This window comes from Notolepis coatsorum (assembly GCF_963971535.1).
Source record: "Notolepis coatsorum genome assembly, chromosome: 4".
In the NCBI taxonomy this organism is placed as follows: Eukaryota; Metazoa; Chordata; class Actinopteri; order Aulopiformes; family Paralepididae; genus Notolepis; species Notolepis coatsorum.
Genome location: NC_140168.1, coordinates 151144397 through 151162991, shown reverse-complemented (window position 1 = coordinate 151162991; position 18595 = coordinate 151144397). Strand labels below are relative to the sequence as shown.

The window sequence follows — 18595 nt, the reverse complement described above, 5'->3', positions numbered from 1 at the left end:
TATGGAGAAGTTCCCCTTCTTTGCAGGGCTATAACTTTTTAAATTGTATTGCTAAATTGACATTACTATGGCCCATTCAACATCAAGTATCTATTGTTCAGGGTGTAGCAACGTTATACTTTTTCATTCACATATTCATACTAAAATACGGTCTAAAGTACAAGTATGTTTTTATCGTTTTCGGCAGCATTCTCCAGAACGTGATTTATATCCCTAAATGCATTATATTGATGATCAAATACAGTTTGCTAGCGATCTGCGCGAGATAAAAAATTTCAAATGGACGTGCTTCTAGAAGTTACTACTCATCATCTGATGTTGACCGGATGGGGGGGGGGGGGGGGGGGGGGGTCGTTTATAATACCGTGGCCAACGTTAGATGATTCATCTAGTGTGGGTGATATGATCATCAGAGCAGTTTATATCGAACACGTTAAAAAAAAAGAACGCTGAATCTCACCGTAGCTTCCTCATAGCGTTGGGCGATGAGCGTGGAGCAGAAATATTCCTATTATGGGATGTAGAAATATGCGATCCATCTCCAGGTTGTATAATAGTATATACGTCCAAATCATGTTGTTTATCGAGTTATTGGTAACGGATTGCTATCCATTGTGTCTAGCTCGAGTCCTGGGACTATTAGCGAGTGATCGGACCGAATTGGAATGAGCACCAGCTTCCGTTTCCTGTTTCCGGTTTGGGCGATCCGCCGATCGGCCACCAGATGGCGCTCTTGAACCGTTGGAGAGTTGAGAGGGGATCAACAGTAGATCTCAAGTCTCCGGGGGAGAAATATGATTGCGATCACAGATTTTTGAAATATTGATATCAATGACGTGGTACGGCGTCTTTGGCATAATGAGCATGGCGGGGAAAGACGTGTTAAGGCGTTTTTGCCAATCAAAGTGTTAAAAACACGTTTGTTTTATAATGCTCACTCTCAGAACGTGTTGTTGATAAATTACATCATATGGGATCGGAGCATAGAATTGACGTGTAGTCGCCGATACCGATACCAGCATTTTAGGCTGTATCGGAGGCATTTCCGATACTGGTATCGGTATCGGAACAACTCTACCCTGGACAACAACAACAACATCACATACTCCCCCTGGACAACAACAACAACATTACATACTCCCGCTGCACAACAACAACATCATCACATACTCCCCCTGGACAACAACAACAACATTACATACTCCCGCTGGACAACAACAACACAAGTTCAACAACAACATTACATACTCCCGCTGGACAACAACAACAACAACATTACATACTCCCGCTGGACAACAACAACATCACACATTCTCCCTGAACAACAACAACATCACATATTCCCCCTGAACAACAACAACAACATCACATATTCCCCCTGAACAACAACAACAACAACAACATCACATACTCCCCCTGGACAACAACAACAACGTTCCCCGTACCTGGCTAACTGAGTTAGCCGGATAATATCCAGCATAGCCTGACTTAAGCCAGACCTTTCCATTCCCCGACGCTCGATTGTCTAAATCACTATGACAACAGATCAAAAAGTTTGAGCCTGGGCCCTATTCCCCGTACCTGGTTCAACTAAGTCGATCAAGAGTCCCATTATCCAGATTCAATTAACCCGATGTTTGAAGCCGGGATTTTCCTGTTCCTCGAAGGTGGATTCAGTCTCGTTAACTCGAACCAGACTTGAGACCCAGGATAAGTGCGCGCGGCCGCTTCAGTTGAAAAGCCAGCAAGTATCGATAGCAGAAATCCTGATTTTCTAACGGCATTGATTGATTAATTGATTTAAAACTTTATTAACAGATTGCAGTACGGCTCAATAGCCTCGCCGACAAGTTAAATGCATAATCTATAGGCTAATTTTAAATCCCTCATTACCCCAATCAATCAGATTATATTTCTTTAAACTTGCCTGCTGGCAGTAGGTTTATGGAATGGATAATCAAATGAGATCTTGCTAGCGAAAATAATTAGTTCAACTGTTTCAGAATAAGGATACGGCTCTCTTACCCATTGATTGATGTATGGTGGATGTTTTACTTATCTGCACTGTGGTGTGACGGTTTGTCGTTTTGACTTTCACGCAGACGACCCGCGTTCGAATCCCACTTCTTCTAGTCTTTTTCTTCTTTTTGCAATGTAGGAATAATTCAATTTGGTGCACGTTGAGAGCTATATAAAGAATGACATCCTCAATGCATGTAGATTTATAATATTTTAACTTAAAACTAGGCTACTTTTGCGTATAATCATTAATATTATATTCCAAAAAAATTATATTGGAAACGCGGGGTCTCGAACTCGGGTCGCCCGCTTGCCAGGAGCGAACACTGGCCGTTGCACCACTGTGCCAGACGGGATATATCCATTGTGTATCCATCAATGCACAAGAGACCCGTGTTTCGAATATTTTTCTTTTGAATGAACTTTTATCTCTTTATTCTCAAATGCATTAATGTGACGTCAACGGCTCATTCAATTTCTCAAATCCGTCAAACAGCGCATCTCATCAGACATTTTAATCCCAGTTACAATATCACAATAACGTGTGAGTGATGATACAATTCAACAATCCTCAGAGTCCTCGTAATTCATAATCCACAAAAACCACAATCCACGCAGACACTTCAATTTTATGCTTGAATGAAACACAATCCGGCCGCTCCGTTAAGCAAATCTACAGCGGAGAATATATGAAACTAATCAGAGCCAAACGGCCGATTTCATTCATTAAAAATATCCCCGCGGGATTCACATTTGCAATGCGCCGTTATTAAAATAACCACATGCAGCGTGTATCGCACTCCGAGCGCCGTATATGACGTGCATTATTTTATTTAGGACAAAGTAAATCTATCAGCATTTAGTTCTATTATTATACATTTCAAAAGCCCCCTCTAGGAAAACGAAGCACAGAAACATAATTCAGAATGGTATAATGCAGATCTAGACTGTGAGAATAATTTCAGGAAGCGAGCTGGCATTTCTTTGCGGGTGCGTGGCCATGGTTCATCCAGCTAACTGAATTTAACCCTGCTCTCGACCAGGCTCAAACTTTTTGATCTGTTGTCATGGTGATTTAGACAATCGAGCGTCGGGGAACAGAAAGGTCCGGCTTAAGTCAGGCTATGCTGGAAATTATCCGGCTAACTCAGTTAGCCAGGTACGGGGAACGGGGCCCTGGTCGAGAGCAGGGTTAAGTTCAGTTAGCTGGATGAACCATGGCCACGCCCCCGCAAAGAAATGCCAGCTCGCTTCCTGAAATGATTCTCACAGTCTAGATCTGCATTATACCATTCTGAATTATGTTCTTGTGCTTCGTTTGAAATGTAAAATAATATCTCTGCAGTAACGCTGATAATAAATCATATTCAGCCTATGAATTTACTTTGTCCTATATAATGCACGTCATATTTATACGGATACGGCGCTCGCGAGTCGCGACACAGTTATTTTAATAACGGACTAAACGGATCATTGCAAATGTGAATCCCGCTGGGATATTTTTTATGAATGAAACCTATCGGGTGTTTGGCTCTGATTAGTTTAATATTCTTCGCTGTGTATTTGCTTAACGGAGCACCCGGATGCGTTTCATTCAAGCTGAAGCGTCTATGCGCGGATTGTGGATATGAATTATGAGGAACCTGAATCTGTGGAATATTTTATTGTATCAAACTGTGATAGTGTCACACGTTATTGTGATATTGTAACTGGGATTAAAATATATGAGGAGATGCGCTGTTTGATGGATTTGATGACGTGACGTGACTTGATAAATTGAATGAGCCTTTGACGTTTTTGATGAATGAATTCGAGAAAATGCATTTATCTTTTCAAGCACTGTTATCTGATGATGAACATGAGGTGTCACTGGTATAAACCAAATGGTAATCAATTCAATGCATGTATGGATTAGGTCCGAAACAGATTAAAACCTGATTAATAGTGTAACTGCAAGCCTCCCTCCAAGCCTCTCTTTGGAAACCATGTATTTATATAGTACATAATATTAATACCTAAGCACATACAGATATCCTCATGATATAATTCGTATCAATTAGATATACTATTTGGGCTTGTTTTTATCGTTATTCTGAAAGAGCTGAACTAATTATTTTCGCTAGCAAGATCTCATTTGATTATTCATTCCATAAGCCTATACTGCCAGCAGGTACGTTTAAAGAAATATAATCTGATTGATTGGGGTAATGAGGGATTTAAAATTAGCCTATAGATTATGCATTTAACTTGTCGGCGAGGCTATGAGCCGTACTGCATTGTACCCATTCTGCAATCTGTTAATAAAGTTTTAAATCAATCAATCAATCAATGCCGTTAGAAAATCAGGATTTATGCTATCAACACTTGCTGTCTTGTCAGCTGAGGCGCGCGCGCGCAATTATCCTGGGTCTCAAGTCTGGTTCAAATGAACGAGACTGAATCCACCTTCGAGGAACAGGAAAATCCCGGATTCAAACATCGGGTTAATTGAATCTGGATAATGGGACTCTTGATCGACTTAGTTGAACCAGGTACGGGGAATAGGGCCCTGGACAACACCAACAACATCACATACTCCCCCTGAACAACAACAACAACATCACATACTCCCCCTGGACAACAACAACAACAACAACATTACATACTCCCCCTGGGCCCTGTTTCTCGTACCTGGTTCAACTAAGTCGATCAAGATGTCATTATCCAGATTCAGTTAACCCGATGTTCGAAGCCGGGATTTTCCTGTTCCTCGAAGGTGGATTCAGTCTCGTTAACTCGATTCAGACTTGAGACTCAGGCTAAGTGCGCGCGGCCGCTTTAGGTGAAAAGCCAGCACGTATCGATGGCAGAGATCCTGATTCTCTAACGGCATTGATTGATTAATTGATTTAAGACTTTATTGACAGATTGCAATATGGCTCAATCGCCTCGCCGACAAGTTAAATGCGTTATCTATAGGCTAATTCTAAGTCCCTCATTACCTCAATCAATCAGATTATATTTCTTTAAACTTGCCTGCTGGATTGAATAATCAAATGAGATCTTGCTAGCGAAAATAATTAGTTAAACTGTTATACAGAATTACGATACGGCTCTCTTACCCATTGATTGATGTATAGTCGATCTTTAACTTATCTCCAATATGGTCTAACGGGTTGTTCTTTTGACTTTCACGCAGACGACCGGGGTTCGAGACCCTAGTCTTTTCCTTCTTTTTGCAATATAGGAATAATTCAATTTGGTGCACGTTGAGAGCTATATAAAGAATGACATCCTCAATGCATGTAGATTTATAATATTTTAACTTAAAACCAGGCTACTTTGGCGTATAATCATTAATATTATATTCAAAAAAATTATATTGGAAACACGGGGTTTTGAACACCGGTCGCTGGGTTGGCAGGCTTGAGCACTACCGCTGCGCCACTGGACCAGATGGGATAAATTCATTGTTTATACATTAATGAACGAGAGACCCGTGTTTAGAATATTCTTTATTTTGAATGAAGTTTTATTTCTTTATCCTCATTCATTAATGTGACGTCAACGGCTCATTCAATTTCTCAAATCCGTCAAACAGCGCATCTCATCAGACATCTTAATCCCAGTTACAATTAAAATAACCACATCATAATGTGTACATCGCACCGAGCGAGCGCCACGGTATATATAACGTGCATTATTTAGGACAAAGTGAATTTAGTATCAGCATTTTGGGTCTATTTTACATTTCAAAAGCCCCCTCTGGAAGAATGGAGCACAAAAACGTAATTCAGAATGGTATAATGCAGATCGTAGACTGTGGGAATAATTTCAGGAAACGGGCTGTCACTTTTTTGCGGGGGCGTGGCGATGGTTCAGGCTAACTTGAACTTAAACTCTGCTTTCGACCAGGCTCAAACTTTTGGATCTGTTGTCATGGTGATTTGGAAAATCCACGTACGGGGAACCGGAAAGTCCGGCTAACTCAGTTATCCAGTTAAAGTTATCCGGCTAACTCAGTTATCCAGGTACGAGGAACGGGGCCCTGGACAACACCAACAACAACAACAACATCACATACTCCCCCTGAACAACAACAACAACAACAACGCATACTCCCCCTGAACAACAACAACAACATCACATACTCCTCCTGAACAACAACAACGCATACTCCCCCTGAACAACAACATCACATACTCCCCCTGGACAACAACAACAACAACATCACATACTCCCACTGGACAACAACATTATATACTCCCCCTGGACAACAACAACAACATCACATACTCCCCCTGAACAACAACAACAACATCACATACTCCCCCTGAACAACAACATCACATACTCCCCCTGAACAACAACAACAACATCACATACTCCCCCTGAACAACAACAACAACAACACATACTCCCCCTGAACAACAACAACAACAACATCACATACTCCCCCTGAACAACAACATCACATACTCCCCCTGAACAACAACAACAACATCACATACTCCCCCTGGACAACAACAAAATCACATACTCCCCCTGAACAACAACAACAACAACAACATTACATACTCCCCCTGGACAACAACAACAACATCACATACTCCCCCTGAACAACAACAACAACATCACATACTCCCCCTGAACAACAACATCACATATTCCCCTTGGACAACAACAACAACATCACATATTCCCCTTGGACAACAACAACAACAACAACATCACATATTCCCCTTGGACAACAACAACAACATCACATATTCCCCCTGGACAACAACAACATCACATATTCCCCCTGGACAACAACAACATCATCACATATTCCCCCTGAACAACAACAACAACAACAACAACAACAACACCACATACTCCCCCTGGACAACAACAACAACAACAACATCACATACTCCCCCTGAACAACAACATCACATACTCCCCCTGAACAACAACAACAACATCACATACTCCCCCTGAACAACAACAACAACAACATCATCACATACTCTTGTATTTAAATATGTTTTAGTTAAGTATTGTGTGATTTTGTGTGAAGGGCAGACTAGCAAAGTCAGATTTTCATTGTATGGCAGACAATAAACAATCTTGAATCTTGAATCTAAAGAACCCAGGACGCCTCTCGCAAAGAGTAGGGGGTTCCCCAACGTTCCTGGTCAAAGTCCCAATCAGGTCTCTGACATCAAGGCCACCTAATCATCCCTCCCCCTTAATTGGCTGATATCAATCCCTGTCTCCTGAGCCGTTCAGCCATTGTGTAGTGTGATGTGTGTCTGGTGCCAGTGTATGGTAGTCATTGTGTAGTGTGATGTGTGCCTGGTGCCAGTGTATGGTAGTCATTGTGTAGTGTGATGTGTGCCTGGTGCCAGTGTATGGTAGTCATTGTGTAGTGTGATGTGTGTCTGGTGCCAGTGTATGGTAGTCATTGTGTAGTGTGATGTGTGCCTGCCTGGTGCCAGTGTATGGTAGACATTGTGTAGTGTGATGTGTGCCTGGTGCCAGTGTATGGTAGTCATTGTGTAGTGTGATGTGTGCCTGCCTGGTGCCAGTGTATGGTAGACATTGAGTAGTGTGATGTGTGCCTGGTGCCAGTGTATGGTAGTCATTGTGTAGTGTGATGTGTGCCTGGTGCCAGTGTATGGTAGTCATTGTGTAGTGTGATGTGTGCCTGCCTGGTGCCAGTGTATGGTAGACATTGTGTAGTGTGATGTGTGCCTGGTGCCAGTGTATGGTAGTCATTGTGTAGTGCAGTGGTTCCCAAACTGTGGTGCGCGAGCTACCTCTAGGTGGTGCGTGACATGAAAAGGCTAATGGCGTTATTTTACTAATAAATATATAACTAATATACATTATTTCAAATGGGGATTTTCACTGTGTAAATCATGAAATTCAAGAAACGTTTTAATAATAATAATAATAAACAATGTCTCGGCGAGGTGCGCTTCGTCTGTGCTGATGCGCTCCGGTCTGCATGGAGTCTGTCTCCTCAGGTCTCCTACAGTATATGCAGGCTTAACAGCGGGCCGATGACAGTAGGAGCGCGAGCCAGTGCGCGAGCCAGTGCATTAATAACTTCCTGCCAAAAGCGCGGGACCAGCGCGGGATTGTGGCACTTACAACATGCAGAGCTGGCTAAAAACAGGGAAACTGTCAGGTGAATATAAAGTCAATAAAAGTATGAAAGAGGACAGGAGGAATGAGAGAAGCGGAGAGCAGCGTTAGAGTGGAGACAGAGAGTGGTGATGACAGCTGGAGCACAGACACAACAGCCCGGTGGCTCTCCACCAAGAAAACAGGGTAACAATGACAACGATGTGTGTTCTATAATTATGATGTGTGTAGTGTTCTGATAACGACTATTGGTGAAGCGATGTCGAGATTCATTTGGTTTGGCAGCGAGAGCTAGATTTGCGTGAAGCATGCAGCCGCAGAGCAGACAGTTGTGCGCGCACAGTGCAATACTCCAATTCAGCCATTGGCAATTCAGCTGTTGGGATGAGAGCGCCGCTGGCTCTGCGGCTCTGCAGTTGCATACTACTGGTATGTGCTTCGTTGGGACTGGGAGGCGGAGATATAATAGTCATCACGCAACGTTTATATTTCACGATAATGTTGCCGTCTCTCTGCCAAATTTCTCAGTTATTCGCTTGATATAATTAATACAAATGTCCAATATAACGGAATTCGTTAGCTCATAAAAATGTGATTATAACACACTGCTGTTTATTAATGTCGGCCGACTGCCCACAGACACCTATTTGATTTAAAGTCGGCAGCAGCACGGAGTCTCTGGACTTATTTATTTATTATTTTTTATGTTTGCATTGGGGGGTGCGCGAGCTAGGTCGGCAGGTGACAGGGGGTGCGCGGCCAAAAAAGTTTGGGAACCGCTGGTGTAGTGTGATGTGTGCCTGGTGGCAGTGTATGGTAGTCATTGTGTAGTGTGATGTGTGCCTGGTGCCAGTGTATGGTAGTCATTGTGTAGTGTGATGTGTGCCTGGTGCCAGTGTATGGTAGTCATTGTGTAGTGTGATGTGTGCCTGGTGCCAGTGTATGGTAGACATTGTGTAGTGTGATGTGTGCCTGGTGCCAGTGTATGGTAGTCATTGTGTAGTGTGATGTGTGCCTGGTGCCAGTGTATGGTAGTCATTGTGTAGCGTGATGTGTGCCTGGTGCCAGTGTATGGCAGCCATTGTGTAGTGTGATGTGTGCCTGGTGCCAGTGTATGGCAGCCATTGTGTAGTGTGATGTGTGCCTGGTGCCAGTGTATGGTAGTCATTGTGTAGCGTGATGTGTGCCTGGTGCCAGTGTATGGCAGCCATTGTGTAGTGTGATGTGTGCCTGCCTGGTGCCAGTGTATGGTAATCATTGTGTAGTGTGATGTGTGCCTGGTGCCAGTGTATGGTAATCATTGTGTAGTGTGATGTGTGCCTGGTGACAGTGTATGGTAATCATTGTGTAGTGTGATGTGTGTCTGGTGCCAGTATATGGCAGCCATTGAGCCTGTAGCCCAAGGTTGGGTGCTACCAGTGGTGGTGAAGGAGGCAATTTCCACCCTACATTGTGGGGAGCGCTTTGAGTGTCTAGAAAAGCGCTATATGAATGTAATGAATTATTATTATTATTGTTCTGAAGGATCAGATTAAACCGAATATATGTATTTATTTATATATATATATTTAATTGTATTTGTATATCCCCTGATATCCCTTGTATATTCCTTGTACAATATGCATTGAATATCCCTTCTAGTCTACTGAACATCCCATAATAGTCTCCATTCTACCATTGGACGAGACCTTGGTGCCAGGTCGCCATACCCCTCAGACCAGGTTCAATCGTACCGCTCAACATGTATGGACAAGTCCTAGTTCCGCGTAGGAATATGTCTACCGCACCACTAATGGTACTATTTGTTCATAGTGCGTATATATACTGCGCTATTAAAGTAGAACTTTCTTTTAGTCCAGTTCCTTACCCTCCAACAGAGTGACAGACGCAAAAGCCTCCCCGCGAACCACGTGTGGGCAGTAAGGCCAATTCGGCCCAGTATCGGCATTGAGACATCGTGTATATTAATATTTGAATAGTCATATTTGGCACTATATCGTCGAGTTGGACGTATTCTATTAAGCTAATAATAGTCTATTCATATGTAGTGCCTCGTGCGGTAAGAGTTCTATAGTAATCAGCACCCCCATCGTTTCGGGCATCAGCTGGACGCTTATCCAGGGTGGTTGACCCCACGTGAAGCTGCACCCGAGGAGCTCCAGGCCAAAGAGCGAGTGGACCTGTATAATGGATTATTCTACCGACGACGGCTAGCCTTCCCCGGCTTGGATTATGCTTTGAGTACTTTGATTATTCTATGGATAAAGGCCAACACTGCGGTGTGTTGGAAATACCCCCCCCCGGAGAGGACGACAGGTGAGAAGACGCTCTACACGACGAGGTCGCCTCACGCCTCTCCATCGTGGACCGGAGGACGCCGGCCACAGAGAGTCCAACTGCTTTCATCTGTGGATCGAGGATCGCTGGGCACCGGGTCGCACGACTGTGGGCTCTCCCAGGATACCCTCGGCCAGACGGGATACAGCCAGACTCTACCCCCCCCCTCCAGCTGTCCTACAAGCAGTCGGAACCTTCCCCTAGTGTATCCAGCTATATAATCATTCAAGTATCATTGCTATTGTTCCCTAAATATTCCAGGTTGTATATTTGCTTCCTGCGCAATCAGAGATTGCACATTCGATATTGATCTACCTACGAATACTCATTTGCCATAAAAGTGCATACTATTTCAAATCATAAATGTAATTAAGTGATCGTTGTACATACCCTTTGCTATGTATTATTATTAAACGCAGACTTTCGACTTGGTACATTTGTGTTGGATCCGTTTCATCAGGTGGGAGTGTTTATCATAATTATTTATACCTAGTACTGGGTGGCCAGAGTCTAAAGTACAAGAGGTAGTGGTAGTAAGTATCATATCTAACAATACAGTCAGGGAATTGTACCCCTCAGTTACAATTGGTCCTTCGAGCCGGAGGGTAATCAGTGTAATATTAATATAGTGTTATTAATATTAAAATGGCCTATGATGAACACTCCACGAAACGATCCTCCTAACCAACAACGCCCGCGGCGCAAACGACAGCTCCCTCAGTACCTAGAGGCTTACGCTGTCAGTCAACAACCTAGTCTTCTACCAACAGTAAACGCGGTAAAACTAGAAAGTAAAATTATGTCTAACCCTAACGACCAGGCTACCCCGACCATAGAGGCCCCTATGGGTTCTAACGTAACTGACCCAGCTCACAGTGGGGACCAGGGGGAACCAGACATGACTTTACACCCCGCCAATACCGAAGAAGTAGTCCCCGACGAGTCCCGGGAGGAAGACAACACTACCGAGAGAGAACTCGGCACGGAAGAAGATGAGGAGAGCACCGTGGAGATAGAGCTCCAAGACTCCGCACGGAGTACCCCAAGGGACGGCTCCCCTATACAACCGTCTTCTCCCAGCGAGGCAGAGAGGACACTACAGCAGGCATTCCTCGTCAGCCTGAAAGCCTCTACTGAACGCGATAGACTCCAGGGTGAACGCGATCGATTGCAGATACAGCAACGGAGCGAAGAAGAGCACATACGCCTGGAAATAAGACGCATTCAGATGGAAGAGAATATGGCAAGAGACCGGGCCGACGCCCAGCGCGCCGCCACCGGTGCCCAGAGAGAATCGGATCTCACCAAGCGCGAAGCCGAGCGCGACAGAGCACAAGCGCAACTAATAGAACAGCTGATCAGAAGGACAACACCCCCTCCCTCCCCCAGAGGCTCCAGGAACTCGTCTAGACATCACTCCAGGGCGGCATCCCCTAGCCGAGTAAGCAACCCTGAACTTGACCAACAGACGAGGTTTATACCCCCCGCAGACCCCCTTCCCCAACCGGTCCAAGCGAGACCCAGCCACCGGGAAGGAGCAGCATACACTGCGGAGAGGCTAAATCAGAGACTACAAGCCCTGGATGACCTAACGGAAGACGAAGAGGAAGAGGAGGAGAACCACGCCCGACGACAGCACAGCACTCTACCGGACCAGGAGGTCCAGTACAGCCCAGGCTATACCCCCGCGGAGCTGCGCTACAGACCCCGACGCTATTCACGGGTGAGCACGACGCACGACCCGCACCGAGGAACAGCACCTGGACCAGCGGGCCATGGTACACAGCCGGTACCAGCCCACGCCAAGGAGCAGGAGGAGACTCGCCTAGGAGGCCTCTCCCCCAACGCTCGCCGATGTATCAACAATCCGCGTCATACATTGGCACACCTATGGTACCAGACTTCACCCAGGAGAACCGGGCCCAGTATACGGAGCTCCGCATGTGTCTGGAGACAATGTTGGTGGATGTCATTGATGAACGCCATAAATACGCGATACTACTGAAGCATTTAAAGGTACCCCGCGCGCACAACATAGCGCTCGCCTACGCCACTTCCACGACCCCATACACCGCAGCGCTGGTAGCGTTGGACCAGAGATATGGACGTATATGGGATTACGTGATCCAGGAGATCAGGCACATCGACCGCCTACCCCCAGCAATAGACAATCGAGCACTGGACGACCTGTCCATCAGAGTGCAGTCCCTGGTAGGGATGCTGGGAGCGCAGAGGGAAAAGGGTAGGCATGAACTATACGCCAACTCAAATGTAGAGAGGATCTTGGAGAAGCTACCGCCCGCCCGACAGGAGCGCTTTAGGCGGCAGAGAGACCACCGAGACCCTAATGGCCCCGAACCGAACCTCCTCGATCTAGCCGACTTCCTGGCGAGAGAAGTCAGCAGCTTACGGCTAGATACATTTGGACGGAGCACCCCTGGCTCCAGAGAAGGAACCAGGAGACTAAATGATGGAAGAAGATCGGTGACTGTCATGCACCAATCGGAGTCAGTGCCAAGCAGTAGGAGCCACAGTACCCCCTCAAGAAAGAAGTGGAAGATAGTGTGCCCCTACTGTGAGAAAGAACACTGGCTGTCACAATGTGACTCATTCCCCAAGATGAATGCGGAGGAAGCGAGTCAATGGATAAAGTCCAACAGACGCTGTTTTCGCTGTGCGCGATCACACATGGCAGCCGAATGCCGCTTAAAGAAAAAGTGCAGTCGGTGCGATGGAGCCCATCTGGACATACTCCACGACAGTAACAGACGGCGGCCTCCACCCGCACCATCAAGCAGCAAAGCAAGCGTCATGTACATCGACCCCGCCAGCAGCAGCGGAGCCAGAGTGCTCTTAAAGGTAGTCCGTGTGACATTGAGCTACCAGAATAAAGTCATGGACACTTACGCCGTCCTTGATGACGGGTCAGAGAAGACCCTTCTGCTCGCGTCCGCTGCGGCCCAGCTAGGGCTGCGGGGGAGCGAAAACCAAATGACAATTCGGACAATAAGAAGAGATTTGAAAACGATAAAGGGCGAGAATGTCTCATTCTCTATCGCAGCAAGCGGCCAGCCCGAGCGACGGTACAGGATTACAGACGCTTTCACCAGCCAAGAAATAGGACTCTCGCGGTACACATACCCCGTAGCCAAGCTGATGGAGAAATATGTACATCTACGCAAGCTACCGATCCCACTCATAGACGGTGCTACCCCGACACTGTTGATAGGCTCCGACCACGCAGACCTCATTGTCCCGATAGACCGGGTTCATACCGGACCCAGAGGCTGTCCTGCAGCAGTCGAGACCCGCCTAGGATGGACTCTCCAAGGCCCACTCGCCAAATCTCTCAACCGAACCACAGCCACTAGCTGTCTCCACTCCCGAGTCACAGAGGGAGACACCGCACTCCTGCAGCATGTAGAGAGGCTATGGACCTTAGAACAAATGCCCTTTAAGAACGAAAAGAAAGACATTCGCTCTAAAGACGACATCTACGCCATTAACCTCCTCGAGACGGGAACAAAGAGAGTCCCAGTCAGCGGCGTGTTGAGATACGCCACGGCACTCCTGCGGCGGGAAGGGATGCCTACCTTTCACGCAAAGAAAGACGCCACAGAGCGGTACCTACTAAACACAGAGCGGCGCTTAGCCAAGGACCCCGCCCAAGAAAGTGTATACCGCGCTGAGATTGAGAAGCTCATCACAGCGGGACACGTCACAAAGATTGACATTAAAGAGGCCAACCAGACGACTGAATCGTGGTACGTGCCCCACCACAAGGTTCATCACAACGGCAAAGACCGCATCGTGTTTAACTGCAGCTACCAGATCGGATCCCAAAATCTGAATAAAGAGCTATTGCCCGGTCCTACACTCGGCCCCTCCCTACTAGGCGTACTACTCCGCTTCCGCCAGGACAAGGTGGCTATCAGCGGGGATATCAAAGGGATGTTCCTGCAGGTGAGATTAGTAGAGGAGGACAAGCCCCTGTTGCGGTTCCTATGGAGAGAGAGGCCAGGAGATGAGCACCCAGCCATCTACCAATGGGAAGTCCTCCCTTTCGGAACTACATGCAGCCCATGCTGTGCTACATTTGCACTACAGAGACATGTCGCAGAGGACCCAGCAGCGGACGAAGAGGTCCGACACAGTGTGAAGAACAGCTTCTACGTAGATAACTGTCTACAAAGCGTTTCGACCCAGGAAGAAGCCGAGGCTCTCCTACTTAAACTCCGCGCCTCTCTGATCAAAGGCGGCTTTGATCTCAGGCAGTGGGCCAGCAGCGATCCGCACGTACTGCGCAGCCTCTCCTCCGAGGACAAGGCAGCGAGCAGCGAGACCTGGATGGCCACAATCCCAGGAGAAGCCCAAGAGATGACACTAGGACTAGTGTGGCGCTTCAAACAGATTCGCTCCACTATAGACACAAACCCCTGACCACGGAGCAGGGAAGGTCGACGGCAATACCGACCACCAGACGGAGTGTGTACAGAACACTCGCCCGACAATATGACCCGTTAGGATGTATACTACCGTACACCACCAGGGCAAAGATGATTGTACGAGCATTGTGGGACAAGGACCAGGGCTGGGACGACCCCATTCCCGCACACATTGCATCCACCTGGAGAGAGTGGGAGATGGAACTCCACTCACTCCCAGGCGTTAATATACGCCGAAGCTACTTCCCACCCACGGTGAGGCCAGAGACATGTAAAATGGATCTACACGTCTTCAGTGACGCCTCCGAGGTCGCCTACGGATCAGTAGCCTACTTGCGGGCCCAAGAAGAGGGGGGAGAGATCTACACAGCATTCATCCTCGCCCGCTCGAGAATAGCCCCACGCAAGCAACAGTCTATCCCACGTCTAGAGCTCTGCGCAGCCCTCGCAGGAGCGCATCTAGCCACGCTCATCCAACGTGAGCTCACCATTCCGGTGCATAGAACAATCCTGTGGTCAGATTCCACGACAGTACTCGCCTGGATCAAATCGGATTCATGCAAATACAAAGTCTTCGTGGGAGTCAGAGTCACTGAGATTCAAGAGTTAACCGGAGAGTTAACCGGAGAAGCAAACTGGCGCTATGTTGATACAAAACACAACCCAGCTGACGTCATCACCCGGGGAATGTCCCTAGATGACTTAACCCGTCATAACATCTACAGTGACGGACCAGCATTCCTCAAGCTCCCCGAAGGAGATTGGCCCACGCCCACCCCGAGGGAAGCAAGTGACGAGGAGGCTGAGAATAAGAAACCCATGTTCTGTGGATTGAGCACTGTTGTCTCCGCAGACCCCAACATAGACGATTGCATTACCATAGAGAGTGCGCAGCAACGGACATTCCTGCGGCACCACCCAGAGATTAAGTCCCCCGCTGATATGTCAGCAGCTGACTACGAGGAAGCAGAACTGCTTCTACTGCAACGAGCCCAGAGAGACTCGTTCCCCGATGAACTAGACTGTCTACAGGGAGGAAAGCCCGTCCCATCAGACAGCAGATTGATTCATCTGGCCCCCGAGAGTGACACACATACCCTCATCAGAGTGGGTGGTCGCCTGCGGAGAGCCCCCAATTTACCGGATGACATTAAGTACCCGATCGTATTGAACAGCCGACACAAGGTCACAGAGCTGATTATAAAGAAATACGACGAGGATGTACACCACGCAGGAGCAGAGAGAGTCTTCGCGGAAATCAGACGTCGTTACTGGATACTTCAAGGAAGAGAGGCGGTGCGACGCTTCCAGCGAACCTGTCTAGACTGCCGAAAGTGGCGCGCGCAGCCCAGCATACCACGGATGGCTGACCTACCTCCATGTCGCCTCCGACTCGGCGACAAGCCATTCCACTCAACAGGCATGGACTGTTTTGGCCCGCTGCACATAAAGAGAGGAAGAGGCACCGAGAAGCGGTGGGGTATTGTATTCAAATGCATGACCACCAGAGCGATACATATCGAGCTCCTTCCGACCATGAGCGCAGACTCATTCCTTATGGCCTTCCGAAGATTCACATCACGGAAAGGAAAACCGTCTACATTATTGTCCGATCACGGGACAAACTTCAAACGGGACAAACTTCAAAGGCGGAGAAAGAGAGCTGAGGGAGAGCTTCCAAGCTATGGGCCCAGAACTTAAGACCCACCTCGCTCCAGCCCAGATTGACTTCCAATTCAACCCCCCAAACGCACCCCACTTCGGTGGAACTTGGGAACGAGAAGTACGTTCTATAAAGACAGCCCTGTACGCAGTACTTGGGGCCCAGACTGTGGCGGAAGAAGTCCTAATGACAGTCCTCACGGAGATTGAGGGAGTATTGAACTCAAAGCCCCTCGGTTACGTCTCCAGTGATGTAGCAGATGTCGACCCAGTCACCCCCAACACCCTCCTGATGGGGCGGCTAGATCCCGCGTTACCCCAGACAATGTACCGGCCTGAAGAAGCGAACGGCCGACGAATGTGGAGGTACAGCCAAGTATTAGCCGACAAGTTTTGGAGCAGTTTCCTACTGCACTACCTACCGTCTCTACAGACCCGCCAGAAGTGGGTAAAAGAGAGAGACAATTTGACGGAAGGAACAGTCGTCATGATTATTGACCAGTCACTACCCAGAGCTATGTGGCCGGCTGGCCGCGTAAGCAAAGTGATCACCGGTGCCGATGGCAAGGTCCGAGCAGCTGAAGTACTCGTCCAGGGGCGCATTTACACCCGTCCTGTGGCGAGGCTCATAGAACTGCCCCGACTCCCAGACACAATCGATGATGACCATGACCCTATGACTTTGTGAGTTGACTGACCCTTACAGCGAACCCTTGAGTGGTAGACAGTGCGGTTAATCTGTCTCTGCTTAACTAATTGGGTTGGGACCAATTAGGGGGCGGCTGTTCTGAAGGATCAGATTAAACCGAATATATGTATTTATTTATATATATATATTTAATTGTATTTGTATATCCCCTGATATCCCTTGTATATTCCTTGTACAATATGCATTGAATATCCCTTCTAGTCTACTGAACATCCCATAATAGTCTCCATTCTACCATTGGACGAGACCTTGGTGCCAGGTCGCCATACCCCTCAGACCAGGTTCAATCGTACCGCTCAACATGTATGGACAAGTCCTAGTTCCGCGTAGGAATATGTCTACCGCACCACTAATGGTACTATTTGTTCATAGTGCGTATATATACTGCGCTATTAAAGTAGAACTTTCTTTTAGTCCAGTTCCTTACCCTCCAACAGAGTGACAGACGCAAAAGCCTCCCCGCGAACCACGTGTGGGCAGTAAGGCCAATTCGGCCCAGTATCGGCATTGAGACATCGTGTATATTAATATTTGAATAGTCATATTTGGCACTATATCGTCGAGTTGGACGTATTCTATTAAGCTAATAATAGTCTATTCATATGTAGTGCCTCGTGCGGTAAGAGTTCTATAGTAATCAGCACCCCCATCGTTTCGGGCATCAGCTGGACGCTTATCCAGGGTGGTTGACCCCACGTGAAGCTGCACCCGAGGAGCTCCAGGCCAAAGAGCGAGTGGACCTGTATATTGGATTATTCTACCGACGACGGCTAGCCTTCCCCGGCTTGGATTATGCTTTGAGTACTTTGATTATTCTATGGATAAAGGCCAACACTGCGGTGTGTTGGAAATACCCCCCCCCGGAGAGGACGACAGGTGAGAAGACGCTCTACACGACGAGGTCGCCTCACGCCTCTCCATCGTGGACCGGAGGACGCCGGCCACAGAGAGTCCAACTGCTTTCATCTGTGGATCGAGGATCGCTGGGCACCGGGTCGCAGGACTGTGGGCTCTCCCAGGATACCCTCGGCCAGACGGGATACAGCCAGACTCTACCCCCCCCCTCCAGCTGTCCTACAAGCAGTCGGAACCTTCCCCTAGTGTATCCAGCTATATAATCATTCAAGTATCATTGTTATAGTTCCCTAAATATTCCAGGTTGTATATTTGCTTCCTGCGCAATCAGAGATTGGACATTCGATATTGATCTACCTATGAATACTCATTTGCCATAAAAGTGCATACTATTTCAAATCATAAATGTAATTAAGTGATCGTTGTACATACCTTTTGCTATGTATTATTATTA

At 47.2% G+C, this 18595-nt stretch overlaps 2 protein-coding genes across 7 annotated transcripts in view; both read right to left on the bottom strand.

Moving 5' to 3' along the window:
* The window catches only part of apol1 (apolipoprotein L, 1), a 283625-nt gene that overhangs the window by 126474 nt on the left and 138556 nt on the right, over positions 1-18595 (bottom strand). The window lies entirely within an intron of this gene.
* The window catches only part of tep1 (telomerase-associated protein 1), a 149643-nt gene that overhangs the window by 46084 nt on the left and 84964 nt on the right, over positions 1-18595 (bottom strand). The window lies entirely within an intron of this gene.